Genomic DNA, 17,627 nt, shown 5'->3' with positions numbered 1-17,627 from the left:
CATACAGTGGGGCAGCTGCAGCGCTTAGTGAAAATGCTACCTACACCAACCGCAAAACTTCTCCTATTGGCGTAGGTACTTCACTTCCCCAAGAGTAGGGTGACCAGATGTCCCGATTTTATAGGGACAGTCCTGATTTGGGGGGCTTTTTCTTATATAGGCACCTATTACTCCCCACCCCTTGTCCCGATTTTTTAACCCTTGCTATCTGGTCACCCTACCAAAGAAGCTGTAGCTAAATTGGCAGGACAAGCCCTCCCATCAACACAGCACGGTCTACACCAGGAGTTCGGTCAGTATAGCTGACTTTCCACACCCCTGAGTGATGTAGTTATACTGATATAAGTCTGTAGGGTAGAAGCTTAAGGTAGATACCAGTAGCATTTTAACTTTATTTTCTTGTAACTATTTCTGATTTTTATGCCTCATTACTTTTATTCTCTTGCAATCTCTCTTTGTAGCTAACAAACTTGATTCATTATTGTATCTAATCCAGTGTGTTTACACTGAAGTGTTTGAGAAACTCCAGTTGGGGTGGCAAGTTCTATGCATATTATTTCTATTAAAGAGATAATTGACTTTAATATAAACTTGTATTGTCCAGCAGAGGTCTGGGGGGAAATCTAAGACTGAGAGTGTGTTGGGGTCACTCTTCAGCATAACCCAGGCTGATAAAAACCAAGGTGTGGCTGGCTGGTTGGCTGGCTGCAGCATACATAGAGACATAGCTGGGGTAACTTGCATGCTGGAGGCTCTTTTGTGAGCAGTGCAAGTTGGAGGCTACAGAAGCAAAGCAGTGTAAAGGGCACCCCAGGTTAGAGTGCAGGGGAGACATAGCTATTCATTAGCCTGGATTGTACACTAGGGTGACATGCCAGGGTCAAGAACTGAGCAGGGCAGGAACAAGGCAGGCACAGGAGCACTCACAGCTGTGGGCATAAGCACAGAGCAGCCAGCAACCTGCTACTGCTGGGCTTAAGCATGCCTGCTGGTTCCCTTCAGGCAACCAGGTGCATTGGCCAATCAGGTGATTTTGCTGTAGCTCACCTGTGTTCATTAATATGCCTGAGACTGAGCATAGCTAATCCCAGGCTCAGCTTCAGGGCTTCATTCCTGACACTTACTTTCCCAGTCTGGAAAGTGTAGGGATAATACTTGATCCATCAAGACAATTAGCTAATATTTGTGAAGTACAAAAATGGACCCAAAAGTACACAAAACCTTCCATTGGCCAAGAGAGAATTCTATATTTGGGGAAAAACAGTCATATCATACGATGATGAAACATTTTACTAAAGTGGCTAAATATAAAGTTATACATACAGACACAAAGAATGTAGGACATACTTACAGAACGGGGAACTCTAAAGAAGAATTTTAGGGGTCATGGTAGATAATCAGTTGCACATGGGCTCCAGTGTGATGCTGTGGCCAATAGGGCTAATGAGATCCCTTAATGTATAATAGGGGACTCTCTAGTAGCAGCAGGGAGGTTATATTATCTCTGGATTCAGGCCATGGCTACACTGGCACTTTACAATGCTGCAACTTTCGTGCTCAGGGGTGTGAAAAAACACCCCCCTGAGCGCTGCAAGATACAGTGCTGTAAAGCCTCAGTGTAATCAGCGCTGCAAGCTACACCCGTAAGGGATGTGGTTTACGTGCAGCGCTCGGAAAGCTCTCTCCCAGCCCTGGTGCTCCGACTATACTCACACGTCAAAGCACTGCCGCGGCAGTGCTTTGAAATTTCAAGTGTAGCCATACCCTCAGCACTGGTATAGCTGCTACTCTAATACTGTGTCTAGAACCAATTCAAGAAGCATGTTGGTAAACTGCAGAGAAGAGGCATAAGAATGATTAAAGGACTGGAAAACATGCTTTATACTGATAGACTCAATCTATTTAGTTTAACAAAAAGATGATATAAACTGTGATCAAATCACCCCTTAAAGTACCTACATGGGGAACCAATATTTGATAACAGTCTCCTTAATGTAGCAGAGAAAGGTATAACATGATTCAAAGGCTGGATGTTGAAGCTAGGCAAATTCGGATGCAAATTTTTAACATTGACAGTAATTAACCATTGAAACGACTTACCCAGGGTTGTGGTGGGTTCTCCATCATTGACAATTTTAAAAATCAAGATTGGATGTTTTTCTAAAAGGTATGTTGTAGTTCAAATGCAATTAATTCAGGGAAATTCTATAGCCTTCATTATACACAAGGTCAGACTAGATGATTACAGTGGTCCCTTCTGGCCTTCTAATCTATGAATATACATGAAAACATTGAAGTACAACTGAGGGACTAACCAGCTGGATATGTTCTGGAACAAGCATCTCTGTTGCCAAGTACTCCAGTCATGAACTTTAAACTGGAGTACTCAAATGACTTCAGAAGATTTCTGCCTCCATCTCTTCTACACAGACTTAGAGTCAGACCTACAGGTAGTTTTGTAGGTCAGTCAATGTCTAATGTAAATCCAATGGGACCCAAAGGCTCAAGAAAATATTCTTGAGCAGACCTGAAACCCAGAAGTGACAAGATTTGCCGCAAGCCAACAGAAGCACTGATCACAGACATCCATGAGATAGAGCTTCAGATCAAATCTGAGGTATGACCTAATGATTCTGGGCTGCTCACCTGACATTTTGAACAGTGAAATGGAAAATAAAAAGAAACAGCTAACAAAGGAAACTCAGATAAAAAAGACAAATTATTTAAAACAGAAGCCTTTGCCTTCTAAGCCTCAAAGAATCTCATAGCATTTTAAAAAAAAATTGGAATAATTCAGGCAAGAGGAAAGTTTAACTGACAGAACAGCAGAATAATGTCAGAGAGCAGTAGGGGGGGAATGGAAGGAAAAACTGCAGCAACATTTGCCAGAGAGGTCCTTCTTCATCAGCAATACAAAAGGCAGTGATTGTTGGAGGCAAGTACTGACCATTGTACAGCACCCCATCAGCAGATAAGCATGCATAACACACCAATGAGATTGTTTGAAATTTACCTCTGAGAGTCCTGTCAGGTTGTATGCTGGGAGCAAAGATCCAGTAAAGGAGATTGCTTACATTTTACAATATCTATCTTTGGAGAATCACATTTCCTGTCTTTATTCCATTTCTTTTCTTTTTAATAACTTCATACATTTTTGCACTGATAGCTTGTTTCCTCTCATAACGCAGAGTAGATACAGAGCAGTAACAATAAATCTTACATTTATATAGTACTTTTCATCCAAAGGATCCCAAGGTACTTCAGGTAACATTTTGAAAAGTGCCTTAGTGATTTAGACGCTTGAGTCCCATATATTTTCAGTGAGGCTCCAAAGACACACAGGCACTTTTGAAAATTTTACCCTTTGTCACTTGGAAAATTAGCTTGCACACATACAACACTGAACTTTCGCCACCTACCAGATCGAACACTTGAAGCTTTATGCAGTTCACAGTGGCATTACATCAGCTTATGCTAACAATTATTCAGATAACATACACACAGTAGAAGTCATTTATGAAGTCAGCATTTTCCAATCATTACCATGTGGTCACTACAGTTATGTTCTTTATGATGTATAGAGGAAATCTGTGGTAATTGCATCTGTTCACAAATGCTGATATTTTTATTTTATTTTAAAGACACTAACAACGGCAATGCCCAAAAGGTACAGAAAAACTGGTTTGCCATCAAATTATAGACCAGAGCACAAATCAAGCCAAAGATAATTATTTCATATTTATGCAGGTTATTTCTTAAAACAATACTTTCTCTTGCCTTTCTAATGCCGTAATATCAATCTTAGGCAAAATAATATTTTAAAACAGCTATTAAAATATAAATTTCAATTAATATGGAGGTAGTCTTTGTCCGTCTAGAAAGGAATCCACTCAGTAAGTGCATATGATATAGTCTCAGTTATACAGGTATATATATTCTAATTTGCAGGCAAACTAAGATATTCCATCTACATGTCAAACTTGAAAGGAAAAGAAGGAAACCAAAGCACAAGACAAAGGTGAAAAAGGGAAGGGAGAGAAAAGCACCAATATGAAACTATTGGTTTCAGGCTTTCAGTTATGTGTTCCTGTGAAGTGTGGTTATGATTATATCTGGTTGGGAATTTATTATTCTTTTTTTTTAATCAAACACTTTTTGTGGGAGAGTCAGTTTTAATAATTTTACTCAGTTTTTTAAAATGGTTTCAAGTATTCTTGAAATAAAATTAAAAACTCATTTTCCAGTTCAAAATGACTATTTTGAACATTAAACTGATCATAATAAAAAGCAGCCTTTTTAAATAAAAATGAAACATTTTAAAATATCAAAACAAAATGTTTCCTTTCACCTGAAACAATATTTTTTTCAGATTTTCAGTTTATAAAAATTTGAGATGTTGACTCTTTTTGTCCCTTTTCAGGATGGGAAATTTTTTTAAACCCTTGAAAGTTTTTGTGGACATAGAAACTGGTTCCTGCCTCCCCTACCCCAGCTCTAACAATGTCATAATGTCTTGCAAGATCTCCCAGGATTAGAACAATGGTTCCAAGTTGCAACGGGCCACATTCGGCAATTATGGAAAATGTCATTTTTCTCCATGACAAATGAGCATGCCGATTCTATTGTCTGAGTGCATGGGCTTGAATCATCATAGTCAATTTTGTACTCTGTGAGGCACTCCATGCCCTGATGAGTCTAGTATAAGAACATAGATGGAAGAACAGATGGCGTTTCCAGTGTATCAGCATTATCTTTATACACATAATAGCTATCTATAATAATGACAGTTAGTCCTATATTGTACTGTCTTCACCAGTCACATGAAAGTGGACATTGAGGAAGTCAAGCTGTACAATTTGAACCTAGATTTTGGATTCTTCACACGATATAGCTAGGAGTGTTAGATTCAGAGATTTGGCTCAGAGCCATCTCTAGACCAAACACAGAATATTTTGGCGAATGTGGGGCTATGTGAGAAGGAAGTGGTTGAGTGATTACACCTCTAGCAGGTTGCAGAGACTATTTGGTAACTTACTACTAGCCACATGTCCAGTAAAATCTATTCAGATTAAAATTTTGAATAAGACAAAAAAAAAAAGGTGAAATGGAAACTACTTTTTCCTTAGATCATCCCCATCCTCCAGATAGCTGTTATTTCATTAGGCCCTATGAATACATTTAAATAGTGTGTGGGAAGGGGTGGAGAAAAAAACTCACAAGAAGGATGAAAAAAAATTTTAATTTAAATTTGAACAAAAATAATCAAGTTGACCAAGAATGGAGTTTTTGCTGCAAATTATTATGAAAAAAATTAGATCTTCCATATGCAACTTGCTAGTTATAACAGCAGAAATATTTGATTTTTGTACTCTATCAATAATTGTATTTCATCTGCTGAAAAAACACCAAGTGATTTTAGCTGAAGGCAAGGTTATCTTGCCATCCTTGATTTGGGGCAATCAGCCATCACAAAACAATTCCTGGGAGTAAACATGATAGTTAGAGACCTGCAAACAATACTAGAATTATAAATAATAGTATCGCACATGAAAGAAAAAGAAACTAAAGGGATTTCTAGATGAGCCAAATCTATGTTATGCCTCCTACTGAGTTATTGTATTTTCATGTGCCCTTCTTTTTAAACAAAGCCACATGTTCAGGCAGCTGGTTAGGGGCATTTTAATTTCATTTTGGAACTAATATACACACTTCTTTCTATGTTTCTTCATTTCAGATCCTCTAGGCAATTCAATTCACATAAAGAGCACAAAAGAAATAACAGAATTTGGTACACAGAAAAAAATGCTATAGTTTTAATTTTAAATTAACAAAGTTATCCAAATGAAGATATATACATCCCCCTGCTGCTCTAAATTCACCAACTACTAAAATGTCATGTATTTTAAATATTCATTTATGATAAGATTTGTCTTTAGACAACAATGGGTCAAAATCCTCAGCTGAAGTAAATTAGCAAATGTCAGTCTATGGAGCTATTGTGATTTGCACAAATATTTGACTGAGATCAACATTAAGAAACAATTCATGATAATTGGAAAGTTCTTTTCTAAACAAAAAAGAAATTGCTGGACAGTTATTAGCTGAGATGCAATTCAGTTTTTTCAATTTAAGTTTTATACATCAATTAATAACAATGAACATTCATATGGAGTGAAATTCATCCCTGCACAGGAGCTCTAAGACCTACGCGTTGCTTAAGTCCCACTTAATTCTGTGGTATCCAGGACTTTTGCCATCCCTCTGTAAGGGGTGAATTTCAAAAGTAAAGAATTCTTAACACTATCCCAACATCGTATTAAGGTAAAGAGCTGAAACAGATTACATAGGAAGAAATCTTGCATCTTTGTGTATTCACAACTAGTGCTGGTTGAAAAATTTTTGACAATATTTTTGCATAAATAAAAGGTCATTTTGTCAAAACCAAAATATTTTGTAGAAATATTTTGTCTGGGAGGTTTTTCAGGGCCCAGATGGAATGTCTAGGCACAGAGAGGGGCACCAGAATAGCCAGTGGCCTGATGATTAAGGTATGTCCCTGGGATGCAGGAGGTCCAATTTCATGTCCTTGCTCTGCCTGGGAGCAGAGGTTTGAACGTGGATCCCTACATCCTAACCATCATGCTATTGGCTATTCTGGAATGGATGTCTCTTTTTCGCGCTCTCTATTTTTCTTTTTTTAACAAAACATTTTTCGAGGTTTCATTTCTGTTCTGATGTGGAACATAAACAGATTTCTAAACCTCAAAATTTGTCATGAAATGGAATTCTTGTTTTCTGTCCAGCCTTGTTTAGAACTACAATTCATTTCTCTGCAGTTATGGGTATGCAAGATTGGGCCCAGTATATAAATCATCATTTTTCATATCTAAATTCTAGAGTCTTCTAAAGGTTTAAACTTTTACCAGTGCTTGAAACACTCATTGGGAAATTTCAAAGTACTTGCTTTTTTGAGAGACAGATATGATTCTGAGTCCTATTATGGTTATAATCAGTCAGTTCAATTGGCACAGTTGTAGCTCCTCTGTCAGAAATGTCAGAGTGGATTTATAGTTAAAAAAAAAAAATCCTGGCTACTCCTTTCCCCACCCCCAACTCTGTACCAACACTTAAGAGTAACCTTGTAATTCATGAACAACATAAACAGTGAAGTAACGTTCTTAGAATTCTACAGTGAAACAGAGCAGTAAAATCAAACACAGCAGAGCGTATGAATTTCTCTGGGGGCAGGTAAAGGAGCACTGTAAGGGTGCCACAAAAGGTACTATGGTAATTTCCACGTCCCTCCCTTTCTTTTAAATACACTAAAGCAAACATGACATTATTGTATATTATTGGGTAGAACCTAGTCACACAATATTAAAGGCTGAGTAGCAGTTTCTGTTTAATTTACAAAAAGAATTAGGATGACTTCTAAACAACTCAATGTATTACATAGTCGAACAAATTCAGAGAGGAGTGGTAAGGGAATATAAGTTAGAGTACCTTATTCACATACTTCCATAGGCCCATTTTTATCTGCTTACCATTATGTGAGGAAATATAGTCTAAACTGGTGTAACTTACATGCTGAGCAGCCAAAAAAAGGTGTAAGAATATGCAAGTCTAAGTAGGGGACAACCGAGGGCTGGTGCAAGGATGTTTCGCACCCTAGGAGAAACTTCCACCTTGCTCCCTCCCCATCCCCGAGCCCCCGCCCTGAGGTGGCCCTCTCCGTGGCAGCTCCCCCCCTCTGCCCTGAGGAGCCCCCCTTGCAACAGCTCCCCACCCTCCACCCTGAGGCATCCCCCTGCCCCAGCTCACCCCTGCTCCCCAAGCACGCCGTCACTGCTTCACTTCTCCCACCTCCCAGGCTTGCGACGCCAATCAGCTTAGATGCCACAAGCCTGGGAGGCGGGAGAAATGAAGCAGCCACTGTGTGCTCAGGAAGGAGGCGGGACAGGGGTGAGCTGGGTCGGGGAGTTCCCCTGCATGCTGCCCCCCCTTACTTGCTGCAGGCGGCCGACCCACGCTTCCTTGCCCCAGCTCCCTCCGCCTAAATGCCGGCGGCAATCGGGGCAGCTGAAGATCTGGCTGCCGCAGTCGCTGCCGAAGAAAATGCCGCCTCCCAAATCCTAGCACCCTAGGCGACTGCCTAGATTGCCTAAATGGTTACACCGGCCTTGGGGTAACCTACATGCATTCTTATACCCTCCAGTTAGTTCTCTTTCTTCCTGTGCTGTTCTCTTTTGGCTCTTCAACCTAAGAATTTTTACACCAACTTAGACCCCCTTAGCCTCAATGGGCCAAAATCAAAGGGATGAGAAATGGGAAAGTTACACATTGCCTAGCTGGTGTGAGTCATTGGCCAGGTATACACTAGAACAGTGGTGCCCAAATGTTCCTCTCACGCTCCCCCTTATCAATTATGGAATGTGTCCATGCCCCCCTGAAGCCAGGAATGGAGTTGTGGCCAGGGTAGAGGTGAAGCCGGGTCAGGGGGGCCATGGACAGAACGGAGCTGGGGACAGTGCGGGGCAGGGACTGGATGGCATACCTCCCCCTGACCCCCCCGTGAGGCCTGGCCTAGGCCCTGCCATGCCCGCCCCTCCCCACATTCCTCTACACCTCTCTAGGGGTATGTGCCACCCAATTTGGGGACCCCTGCTCTAGAAATATTTGCCACTAATGTCTCTCTCACTAACAGAAGTTGGTCCAAAAAAAAGATATTATCTTACCCACTTGTCTGTCTCGTATCCTGGGACTGACATGGCTACAACTACGTTGCATGTCAGTAAAGTAATGTCATTTGTGGGTGTATAAATTTGATGTCATTTCTAATTCTAGCAGGGGGGGGTATACCAGCATACAAATACTTTTGCCATATGCCTTATTTTGCTCACCAAACTGGTATAAGCTATACCAGTAAAAGCATTTTTTGTCAGTATAAACTGTTTCTGCTAGGAAGGTTTACTGGTATGACTATGCCAGCAAACCTTTTCTAGTGTTGATCTAGCCTACGTTTTTGTAACATACATCCTGAGCGAGCCAAAAGAAGATGTACTTACACCAACAGACTCCCTTTACACTTACACTAACCTCTGATTTTGGCCTACTATATCTGGGATACAGGTCTATACTTATAGATAGATAGAGAGGGGTGGAGGGAGGGCACTTGTACATTTTTAGGACAGATTCCAAGGAGAAGGAAAGAAATTCACATGTCTTTTAAAATTCACCATCCAGACTGGAAATAGTTGATGCAAAGTTCAGCACTGGTGCAATTCCAATGACTTAAGGAATTAATTTGACCCATTATATTCTAAGACACTTGTAATTGAATAAACAAAACAAAAAAGCCCTCTGATATTTCCTACCACTTTGTTCTTTACTGACAACTCAGCGTTGCATCCCGCCAATGTATATGCCTCCTTAACCCCAGGAAATCTATTGTTTGCAGCTCACCCACTGCTTTAAGTTCTAAAATTCAGTGTCTCACCTTTGCCACTCCATCCCTAAACCCCACAAATTGCTCTGATGTTTGGAGAGAAGGTGAGGGGACAGGAAATGTATTTGTGCCTGTATTTGAGGAGGAAGAGAGAGCAATAATGGATTTTAAACAGGAGGCGAGGGAATCTGCAATGTCCTCTAGACAGGATGATAATAAAGGGATCCAAATTCCACCCGAGGGGATAAAATTATTATTCCCTCAGAGATTTCAGTCAGTATGAAGAAGCTCATGCATCACTAAATGTGACACTAGAACATAAACAGTAAACATCACTGTAGCATTTCATCCTGACCCTGGTGGGGTAGATAGAGCCCCCAGGCTTCCTTTGAAGATACAAGTTTGGCAACAGTGTCTGAACCAGCCCTGCATATCCTATCACCGTTCTTTTCTCCTGGGCTAACTTCTGAAATCTTCGTTCATGCTATGCTAATACTGATGAAGTCAATGGGAGTTTGGACTGTGGTAACATTGCACAAGCAGTTTAGGATCTATAGTGCATGTATAACAGCAGAAAAAATGTGCAAATATGTTGTTTGCATAATATGCATAAGTTTGCATTTCTTTGCATAAACTATTTCACACTAATACAGAACAGCATTTAAGATATTGAAAAAGCATTACATAGGCTGTCCCAGCCTGTCTCCCCAACCTGCCTTCAGTAAAGCCACAATGCTAGTTTACAGCTAATTCATAAATTGTACATCTTCTTTAAAAAACCATAAAGCTTACATGTATGTCACTAATAAGATGAATTTAAAACTTACTTTTTGTTAAAATTCAGAGCCTAAGTAGGAGTTGTGGGGTTGTTTTTATAACAGTTCTATGCAATGCTTGCTTTTTTGCATGAACAAAAACTCTGCTTTGATTTTTCAAGACAAAGAAATGTTTCATGAGTTCCTGTGCAAGCAAAGATGGCAGGGAATCATTATGGAAGTGCATGACAGTATTTACACTTTTAGAAGGCCAACTCTGATCACAGAATATGTTCTGCATAATACCAAGCGACTGCTGTGCATGATAATAACATCATGAATAATGCTGTGAATTTGTCACAGAGGTCCCAGAAGTCACGGATTCTGTGACATTCCATGACCTCAGTGACTTTTGCAGTGACCAGTGCACCTGGCTCAGGGGAAGCTCAGGCACACTGGCTGCTGCTGGGGCAGTCTCAGGCCACTGCGCTCCAGCAGCAGAATTTGAGTGTGGGAGGGATCAGGGGGTTGAGGCACGGGACGAGGTGAAGTGGGATCTAGCTGGGAGTTACCTGGGGGGCTCCCTGGCAGCAGTGATGTCCCCCTTACTCAGCTCCTAGGCAGAGGCAGGGCCAGGCAGCTCTGTACACTGTCTCTGTGTCAAGGGTTTTTTCCCCACTTTGAACTTTAGCATCCAAAAAGTGGGGACCTGCATGATTACTTTTAAGCTTAATTACCAACTTAAATTTGGTATGCTGCCACCAGCCAGAAGTCTGTGTCTGGCACACTTCTGTTCCCCCATAGACCTTCCCTGGGGAACCCAAGACCCAACCCCCTTGGGTTTTAAAACAAGGAGAAATAAACCATCCCCCCTCCTTTCCCCCCCCCAGACATTCCCATCCTTGGGAAGCTACACAGATCCAAACTCCTTGGATCTTAAAACAAAGAGGAATTAACCATTCCCTTCCTTTTCCCCCCACCAATCCCTGGTGAGTTTAGACTCTATCCCTTGGATTCCAAAACAAGGAAATATCACTCAGGTTCTTAAAAAGAAAGCTTTTAATTAAAGAAAGAAAAGGTAAAAATTATCTCTGTAAATTCAGGATGGAAAATGCTTACAGGGTACTCAGATTCATATAGCCTAGAGGGACTCCCCCCCACCTCCTTAGCCTGAGATTCAAAGTTACAGCAAACAGAAGTAAAAATCCTTCCAGCAAAAGACACATTTACAAGTTAAGAAAACAATCATAAGCCTAATCTGCCTTGCCTGACTATACTTACAATTTTGAAACATGAAAGACTGATTCAGAAAGATTGGGAAAGCCTGGGTGTACGTCTGGTCCCTCTTAGCCCCAAGAGCAAACAACGAACAAAACAAACACCACAAAGAAAGACTTCCCTCCACCACGATTTGAAAGTATCTTGTCCCCCCATTGGTCCTCTTGTCAGGTGTCAGCCAGGTTCACTGAGCTTCTTAACTCTTTACAGGTAAAAGAGACATTAACCCTTAACCATCTGTTTATCACACTCTGCCTGCTGGTACCACCCCCGCAACAGGAGCTGTGAAACCAGCTCTCTGGGCAGAGGCAGCTTGCGGAGCTGCCTGGCCACGCCTCTGCCTGGGAGCTGAGTGAGGGGGATGTTGCCGCTTCCAGGGAGCCTCCCAAGTAAGCGCCATCCAGAGCCCGCTTCACCCTGTCCCATGCCTCAACCCCCTAACCCCTCCCAAACTCTGCTGCTGCTGGTGGAGGAGACGTGGAGACAGGCAGGGAGCCTGCCAGTCCCACCAACTCGCCCCCCCCCCCCGCACTAGCTGGGGTTCAAAGCCGTGCGCCACCACCCACCCCCGCAGCACCTGGGTTGCCTTCCCTCAGCACCTATGGCATCCCTGGGCAGCCCCACCCCAAGTTTTAATCAGTGGTATATAGTAAAATTCATGGACAGGTTACAGGCCATGAATTTTTGTATACTGCCTGTCATAAACAGATAGCTAAGGGTTAATGTCTCTTTCACCTGAAGCACCTGACCAGAGGACCAATCAGGAAACCGGATTTTTTCAACTCTGGGTGGAGGGAAGTTTGTGTCTGAGTCTTTGTTTTCTGTCTGCCTGCTTTCATTGAGCTTTGGAGAAGTAGTTTCTGCTTTCTAAACTTCTGTTACTAACTGTTAAGGCCAAAAAGTGTCAAACAGGCCAAAACACAGTGACCATGACCTGTCTGTGGCTTTTCCTAAAAATACCCGTGACTAAAACTTAGCCTTAATCATGAATTAATACTATAGCTTTTCCATGCAGCATATTTCTGAGGCAGAATTTTAAACTGTATGATGTGATTAGAAAGTTATCTATGTATTAATTATCGCGAAACACACAGGATGTGTCTAAAGGAACATTATTTCAAACATTCCATAGCACCTAGTATAGACTCAATATAACACCTTTATCATCATGTTAGCAGATCACTTTTTAATGGGTTTAAAACTGTGTCTGCACTAGCTACTAAGTGGTATTTGAAATCCTGTGAGCTAACTCAATTTTAAAAAAGCAGTTGCTTTTGTCATCTAGACAGATGCACAGAGGGCCTTATCCAGTGCAAACTATCATAATTTTTATGCACAAATCCCGCAAATAACCAATAACCCACTCAAATAAAAAACAAAGCAGTCAATAACAAAACCGCCTTGACAGTGAAACTACAGCTCTGTTAAAAGGGAGGGAAATGTTACGCTCCTTGAATCTCCTAACTATAATTCCCAATAGCTCAATTGCCATATAAGCCTGCCAGTCTACACTTTTGCCCTTCAGAATGCCTAATGCAACATTCTGCATCTGCTCGAGGAGATACTTGCCTCCCCAAATAGAGAGCAACCACTGTGGCTGGGGAGCATCTGTGGGCTAACCACTGTGGAGTTCAGTGTTGCCTAGATTGACCCTAAATGCTGTAGAATCTCTCATCACAATGATATTGAGCCAAAGTCTACAGCTGTTAATCAAGCAAAACTCAATGGGAATTTTGCTCGATTAGGTGACAGAGGTTTTTAAGAGGTCTATAATGGAATGGCAGAATCCATTCCACAGTTAAAACTGAAGTTAGCATCCCATTACAAAACCCATATTACATTCCGTCCCTCCAACTAATCCCTCCCCCTCAAAAATTCCTCCTTGAATTGTGTGTACAACATCTCATTGTTTATTATTATTTAACACTGTATTGTTGTGGTTCCAACAGGCCATAACCAGTCTGGGTCTTTTTGTGTTATGCTCCTGTGAGTAGAGTCTTCTAGGAAGTTTGATAAAATTCAGGAAAGGAATTTAAAATATTTCAAAAATGTCTCAGTTGTTCCGGTTTTTTTAAAAATGCCCCTGCTTTTGGCACATTGTATTTCCAGTATAGCATGGTCTGTGGACTCTAAATGTGGCTTATTTTCTTGGTCTTTATGAGATGTGTCTTTCAGCACATTAGATATTTTATTTGTTTGGAAGGGGGTGCTTGCCAGGAGAAGGTGTGGGGGAAGATCAGAATTAATAGGGAATTACAAAGGGCTTGTCTTCCCGTACAATGCTACAGCGGCGCAGCTGCACTGGTGCTGCTGCACCACTGTAGTGCTTTAGTGAAGATGATACTACGCCAATGGGAGAGCTTCTCCCGTTGGTATAGATAATCCACCTCCCCAAGAAATGGCAGCTATGTCAAGAGAAGCTCTCCAGTTGACATACCGCTGTACACTGAGGTTTAGATTGGTATAACTATGTTGCTCAGTGATATGGATTTTTCATTTAAAAATGTAAAAATGTACCTGTTGCTGATTCCAGGCTTTGCTACAGTAGCTGCTGACTGGAGTCAGAGGAGACAGGGCTAAGAGGACATGGTTAGGAAATACAGAGAAGCAGGAGTCCAGGAATGAAAAAATATTGACTGCAGAAATGAACTGTCTGAGGGGAATTCTGAATCTTTTAAGATTGCAGAAAATAAAAAATGAAGTGAAAAGAAAACAGCTAGATCAATAAATAACTCTGTTACAGAAGATTCAAGAAAGATAACTGTGACGGTTTAGACAGGTGTCAAGAATGGACTCAGAAGGGTCACCATAAATGGTAACACAGCCGGAGCCGGGAGGAACTAGAAATAGAGGAAGACCAAGGATGTGTTGGATAGACATGGTCAAAACTGTCGGACCAAAAAGGATTAAAGATAAATGAAGCCATGAAGCTGATACAAGACAAAAGGCAATAGAAAGATTTCATATAGCCCCATTGTCACTATTGAGCTGATGGACATGAACCAAAGAAAAAGAAGGCAAGGGTCAAGGTAATGATATGATGAGGGTGTAGGAAGAACAGGAAAACAGACTAGGAGCAACACAGGCAGGGTATCATATAATCATACGACTAGAAGGGACCTCAAGAGGTCATCTACTCCAGCCCCTGCACTCATGGCAGGACTAAATATTATCTAGACCATCCATGACAGGTGTTTGTCTAACCTGCTCTTAAAAATCTCCATTATGGAGATTCCACTACCTCCCTAGGCAATTTATTCCAGTGCTTAACCATCCTGACAGGAAGTTTTTTCTAATGTCCAACCTAAACTTCCCTTATTACAATTTAAGCTGATTGCTTCTTGTCCTAACCTCAGAGGTTAAAGAGAACAATTTTCCTCCTTACAGTTCCTTTCAGTAACAACCTTTTATATACCTGAAAACATTTATCATGTCCCCTCTCAGTCTTCTCTTCTCCAAACTAAACAAACCCAATTTTTTCAATCTTCCCTCATTTTCCTTGCTCTTCTCTGATCTTTCTCCAATTTGTCCACATCTTTCATGAAATGTGGTTCCCACAACTGGACACTCCAAAGTGTAGTACTTTAAATTTGTTCTCATTAAATTTCATTCTATTTATATCAGACCATTTCTCCAGTTTGTCTAGATCATTTTGAATTTTAATCCTATCCTCCAAAGCACTCGCAATCCCTCCCAGCGTCGTGTCATCTGCAAACTTTGTAAGTATACTGTCTATGCCATTAGCTAAATCATTGATGAAGATATTGAACAGAACTGGACGCAGAATTGATCCCTGTGGAACTGCACTCAATATACCCTTTCATCTTGACTGTGAACCACTGATAACTACTCTTTGGGAACAGTTTTCCAAACAGTTATGCACCCACCTTGCAGTAACTCCATCTCGGTTGTATTTCCTTAGTTTGTTTATGAGGCGGTCATCCGGGACAGTATCAAAAGCTTTACTAAAGTGAAGATATATCACAACTACCACTTCCTTCCATCCACAAGACTTGTTACCCTGTCAAAGAAAGCTATTAGGTTGGTTTGATATGATTTGTTCCTGACAAATCCACTCTGACTGTTACTTATCACCTTATTATCTTCTAGGTGTCTGCAAATTAATTACTTCATTATTTGCTCCATTGTCTTTCGGGTACTGAAGTTAAGATGACTAGTCTGTAATTCCCAGGTTGTCCTTATTCCCCTTTTTAAAGATTGGCACTGTATTTGCCCTTTTCCAGTCCTCTGGAATCTCTCCCATCTTCCAAGACTTTTCAAAGATAATTGCTAATGGCTCAGATATCTCCTCAGTCAGCTCCTTCAGTATTCTAGGAGGTATATCATCAGGCCCTGGTAACTTGAAAATATCTAACTTGTCTAAGTAATTTTTAACTTGTTCTTTCACTATTTTAGCCTCTGATCCTATCTCACTTTTACTGGCATTCATGATGTTAGACGTCCAATCGCTACTAACCTTTTTGGTGAAAACCAGAACAAAAAAGTCATTTAGCATTTCTGCCATTTCCACATTTTCTGCTATTGTTCCCCCCCTACACACACTTCCATGAGTAATGGGCCTACCTGTTAAGGAACTTGGGATATGTGGAAGAGATGCATGGAAACATGCTCCATGGGATGGGGGGGATACAGGAGGAAGCAATACACTGACGAGGGCTTTAGATTTTCCTCATATAAGAGGTGATGGAGTTCAGTGGGGCGGGGAAGGCATCAAACGGAAACAGGAAAAGGCAGAAGGCCCAATTCTCCACTTCTCTACAATAGTTTTATGTCAGTATAACTCAAAGTGAATTCAGTGGAGCGACCCAGGGTGAAAACTATAGTAATGGAAAGGAGCAGGCTCAGTCTTGTATTTCTGTTAGGGAAAAACAAACAAAAAAAAAAAACGGATCTGTTTTTTAAAGGTTCAGGTATTCAAGCTGTAAAACTTTATGAACTTAAAATTTTTCATTTGGAAAAATCTCTTCCCTCATCCACTACCTCAATTTCCCTACCCAGTTATAATTTCTCCTAAGCTCTTTCTAAAGTTGGCAGGAGAGAAGCCATGCGTAATGAGCCTCACACAGTCTGACCGAGCACAGTTCCCTTCCTGCAGGCTTTACACACAAACATAAAATTTATACTCACTTAAAAACTGGAAAAAACACAAAAACAAAAAAAGGCCACTAGGAAAGAGGGAAAGTCGAAAGTGTGTTTCTATAGAGTCCAGCTAATAAAGTTAGAAATGAACAATGAGGCGTCAGGTCACCTCTGCCATGTAACAACCAACGAAACAAATCTTTAAAAATAAATAAATAAATACATAAAATCCTATTTCACGTCCAAAAGAGACACTTAGTTAACATAGTCAAATGTGTGTTCCTATTACTGTCATCCTTGCCTTCTTCCTCTGCTACCCAATGTGTGTTCAGCAACACACCTGTTGTGTTTCTGCTCCTGCAAAATTCCGGCTCTTAATTACTTACGTTGAACAGAAATATTCCATTCTTCTGTGTTTTCTGTTTGTTCTGGGCACTGGTGAGTTAAAACCTAGAAACTCTTTTAATAAACGTTAACTTTTTCTTGACATTTATTTTAAACCAAATCCTAATATCAATTTCCAAACTCTCCAGATTGCAGAAGTATTTTCAAGTCCCATTTTAAGCATGAGTAAAGCTGTTCCTTCTTTTTTCCATACAGAAGGATTGTGTAACTGGCTATTTACTTGAATCTATTTTATATCTACACTCTGACTTATTGCCTTGAAATGTTTACACTAACAAATGCCCTAATTCTGCAAAGACTTAAATTTAAGCACCATTTACCCATGGAAATAAACGAGATTACTCTCACAGTGTAAAAGTAAGCACGTGAGTAACTCTTTGCAGGATCTGAGCCAAAGAGACTGTTTTATTAGAAAATAATAAAGAGATGTAGTTTCATGTTAACTCTATGGGCCAAATTCTGCCCTCAGAGATACATACACATTTCTTAATGGGAGTAATGTAACCCTGTGTAGGCAGTCACATTCCTCTCAGGAGATCTGGGATTTAGAAGCTAGCTGGCCTACTGGGTTTTCCACTACCACAAAAGAACATAAGGAGACTTCCAGACAGATCCTGAATGTATCATGGGGGACTAGAAAGCCA

Source organism: Gopherus evgoodei, chromosome 1 (assembly GCF_007399415.2).
Source record: "Gopherus evgoodei ecotype Sinaloan lineage chromosome 1, rGopEvg1_v1.p, whole genome shotgun sequence".
In the NCBI taxonomy this organism is placed as follows: Eukaryota; Metazoa; Chordata; order Testudines; family Testudinidae; genus Gopherus; species Gopherus evgoodei.
This window is presented reverse-complemented; position numbering follows the sequence as displayed.